This window comes from Eriocheir sinensis, chromosome 17 (assembly GCF_024679095.1).
Source record: "Eriocheir sinensis breed Jianghai 21 chromosome 17, ASM2467909v1, whole genome shotgun sequence".
NCBI lineage: Eukaryota > Metazoa > Arthropoda > Malacostraca > Decapoda > Varunidae > Eriocheir > Eriocheir sinensis.
This window is the reverse complement of record NC_066525.1, coordinates 19,040,295-19,044,338: the sequence shown is the minus strand read 5'-3', so window position 1 is coordinate 19,044,338 and position 4,044 is coordinate 19,040,295. Positions and strand designations below refer to the sequence as shown.

The 4,044-nt window shown below is 49.6% G+C and overlaps 1 long non-coding RNA gene across 2 annotated transcripts; it reads right to left on the bottom strand.

The window, feature by feature from the left end:
- Positions 1-200: 200 nt before the first annotated feature.
- On the bottom strand, positions 201-1,592 carry LOC127000104 (uncharacterized). 2 transcript variants are annotated; one of them, XR_007753784.1, is made up of 3 exons: positions 1,432-1,592; positions 1,160-1,255; positions 201-851 (listed from the first exon to the last, which is right to left on the bottom strand). It is a non-coding gene; the product is annotated as an uncharacterized LOC127000104 (long non-coding RNA). The 2 variants fall into 2 exon arrangements; XR_007753783.1 differs by lacking the exon at positions 201-851 and adding an exon at positions 1,077-1,127.
- Between the last annotated feature and the right edge of the window lie 2,452 nt (positions 1,593-4,044).

Below are 4,044 nucleotides of genomic sequence, written 5' to 3'. Positions count from 1 at the left end.
AACAAAATAAAGAGAATGAAAAAATATACATACCTTAAACGTCTACCTACTCTCCCTCTCCCCCCCCCTAAAATGTGACCATGACTTCTAACGATATGAACAGAGAGAGAGATTTACATAGAAAATCAGACCACACAGACCCCATGGTCCAGACTAGAGAGAGAGAGAGAGAGAGAGAAACATATGAATGGAAAGTAAAAACGATGAAAAAAAAATGTGATGATGAAAGCTGAACAGAAAGGTAACAAAGGAAACGGCAGGCGAGCGAAGGCGAGGAGAAACTAGAAGCTGGGGCAGGGAAGAGATAGAATAAATAGGGGCTATTACACTGGACAAATTTTCCGTGGATGTTCAGTCAAACCACGATTTCTGCAAGCGTGGTTTTCATTTGTTTCTTGTTATTGCTGATGATAATGGTGAGTAATACCGTCGTCCTTTAGTGAAATCTACCGTAGCTTTGGAAGATCGTGGACACGTCAGAAAACCAGGGAATATAAGAACCACACCAGCGGAAATCGTGGTTTGACTGAACATCCACGGAAAATTTGCCCAGTGTAATAGCCCCTTTGATGATGTGTGGGGCAGTGGAGATTTCAGTGGTGTCCCCAGAGTCCCACACACACCACCATCACCATCCTAGCGAGCATTCAGATTCCAAAGCTAATCTTCCTCACTATATACTTTTGACGAACGGGTGAATGCCTGCCTGTTTACCTACTTCTGTCTACTTACTGCCTGCCTTTTTCTCTGCTTGCCTTCATCTCTGCCTACCTTCCTGCCTGCCTGCCTTTCTCTCTGCTTGCCTTCTTCTCTGCCTACCTTCCTGTCTGCCTGCCTTTCTCTCTGCCTACCTTCCTGTCTGCCTGCCTTTATCTCTCCTTGCCTTCTTCTCTGCCTACCTTCCTGCCTGCCTGCCTGCCTTTTTCTCTGCTTGCCTTCGTCTCTGCCTACCTTCCTGCCTGCCAGCCTTTCTCTCTCCTTGCCTTCGTCTCTGCCTGCCTTTCTCTCTGCTTGCCTTCGTCTCTGCCTACCTTCCTGCCTGCCTGCCTTTCTCTCTACTTGCCTTAGTCTCTGCATGCCTTTCTCTCTGCCTACCTTCCTGTCTGCCTGCCTTTCTCTCTGCCTACCTTCCTGTCTGCCTGCCTTTGTCTCTGCCTACCTTCCTGTCTGCCTGCCTTTCTCTCTGCCTACCTTCCTGTCTGCCTGCCTTTCTCTCTGCCTACCTTCCTGTCTGCCTGCCTTTCTCTCTGCCTACCTTCCTGTCTGCCTACCTTTCTCTCTGCCTACTTTCCTGTCTGCCTGCCTTTCTCTCTCCTTGCCTTCGTCTCTGCCTGCCTTTCTCTCTGCTTGCCTTCGTCTCTGCCTACCTTCCTGCCTGCCTGCCTTTCTCTCTACTTGCCTTCTTCTCTGCCTGCCTTTCTCTCTGCCTACCTTCCTGTCTGCCTGCCTTTCTCTCTGCCTACCTTCCTGTCTGCCTGCCTTTCTCTCTGCCTACCTTCCTGTCTGCCTGCCTTTCTCTCTGCCTACCTTCCTGTCTGCCTGCCTTTCTCTCTGCCTACCTTCCCGTCTGCCTGCCTTTCTCTCTGCCTACCTTCCTGTCTGCCTGCCTGCCTTTCTCTCTCCTTGCCTTCGTCTCTGCCTACCTTCCTGCCTGCCTGCCTTTCTCTCTACTTGCCTTCGTCTCTGCCTACCTTCCTGCCTGCCAGCCTTTCTCTCTCCTTGCCTTCGTCTCTGCCTACCTTCCTGCCTGCCAGCCTTTCTCTCTCCTTGCCTTCGTCTCTGCCTACCTTCCTGCCTTTCTCTCTGCTTGCCTTCGTCTCTGCCTACCTTCCTGCCTGCCAGCCTTTCTCTCTACTTGCCTTCGTCTCTGCCTACCTTCCTGTCTGCCTACCTGACCGTCTACCGCCTAACTTTATGTCTACCTGCCTGCCTACCTATCCTTCTACCTGCCTGTTTTTCTCTCTGCTTATCTATCTGGCTGTCTGTGTGTCTGTCTACATTCCTGCCTATTTTCCTGTTTGCCTGCCTGCCAGTCTGCCTATCTTTCTCTCTGCCAACCTCCTTGTTTGCCTGCCTGACTGTACGAGTGCCTGGCTGTCTGCATGTGTTCCAGTTTGCTTGTATGCCTCCTAACCTTCTTGTCCGTCTGTGTGCCTGTCTGTCTGCCTCCTTGCCTGCTCCTTTTGCCTCCTCCATCGCCGCCAGCCCCGACCCGCCGATGCTCCTCCTGACCTCCTGACCTCTGTGGCCCTCGATGCTGCCTACATTCACTGGCTGCTATATTCACGCCAGGGCCCTCCTCAGCTCCTTTTTTACGCACACTGTCCTCGCGCGTACACGACCCCCGCAGCTACACACCAAACCATGACCTCAACGCCTTCCGTGTGTACACAGCCTCCTGACCCACACCAGCTCGTCGCCTTCCCCTCCACTTAACGCCCACACGAGCCTCACAGATACACGTCCTCCGCCTCTTCAGCAACGTACGTGCACACAGTCCCCTCACTCAGACGGCCTTCGCATGTAAACAAACTTGCATTCTATTAACACTCAAAAATAATAATCATTTTCTTCTCTTCAACTGTTACATTGGAGACCGATTAAATTAATGCTAATAACAAAGCACGCAAAAGTAACAAATAAGAAAGTAATTAACCAATAAATTATAAAACGTTTAAATGTCAGAGATTCAAAACAATTTATTTAAAGCCTAACGTTATTCTGAAGCGTTGACGTTTCATGGAGTCACTTCAGATGTCTTTCCCGTGCATATGATCATTTTTGTTGTGTGTGTTTAGTGTGCGGGTCCACACAGCCGATCAGAGAAGGAGGAGCCGCCGTCAGCATGCCATCCCCTCCTCCCTGGCGGTGCCGCTGGAGAGCACGGTCCTGAAGCCCTGCATCAGACATTGGCGCGTGTGTGCTTTTCATCAATAGTTTAGCAAATTCTTGTTCTGCCGTCGCAGGGAGCAGTGGCTGCGGGCCAAGGCGTCACACACATGCACATTCACCAACGTCCGCCGGTTCTTGTGAGTTACCCAGCAGAGTGCAGGCAGCGGAGGGCCACACATCAGCACGTCTCAGCCGCTGCGGGACTATCCCAGTCCAGTCAGCCATACCGCCCGCGCCGATGCCATGAGACTATGAGACACACGAGTGCATGTTACCACGAGGGAGAGAGATGGAGGCTGAGGAGAACCAGGGAATAATAATATACCCAGGAAAATAAAAACTTTACCACCATGACCAGCGTGTGCGTCTGTTAACAGAGCGAGAAAGTGCGGTGCTGACACGAGTAAGATGATGACAGCAATGACGACAATAACGACAATAGTAATAATAATGATAATAGTAATGATGATAATAATAATAATAATAATAATAATAATAATAATAATAATAATAATAATAATAATAATAAAAATAATAATAATAATAATAATAATAAAATATTAACTTATTATTATTATTAATAATAATAATAATAATAATAATAATAATAATAATAATAATAATAATAACACTAACACTATTGAGTATTTTCTTTTCGTTTTCATTCTTATCATCATCATCTCCATCATCATCATCTCCCCTGTATTTACAACGTATATAACCGCTGCCTAACTAGAAGAACAGCAGATGTGTGAGCAGCACAGCCACACACCCTCCCACAGCCTCGCCTTTCTCCGTGTGGTGACCCCCCCACGGCGTGTGTTCGGCGGCGCGTGACAGCCTGGCCCTACACGCTGCACGGCCAGGGAGTGTCTCGGCGACCCGATGCTCCGCTCAGTGATAGCCACTCATGCACGGCACCATCACGAGCCCTTCTTCTTCCCTGTTTGGCGGTGCGAGGCTGCCTTGGCGAGGAGATAAGGGTGCCGCAGCGTGGGCTGGGCTGGGCCGCCTACCACCCCTCGTCCACACACAAGAGGTTGCATGATGGCTGTAATTAAACTCGCTCCTTTCATTCACAACCTCAGAGTTTCACCAGCTGTCGCAAAAACGGGCGACGCCACCTGTGCACGCCAAGCCCATCCAGCCCCT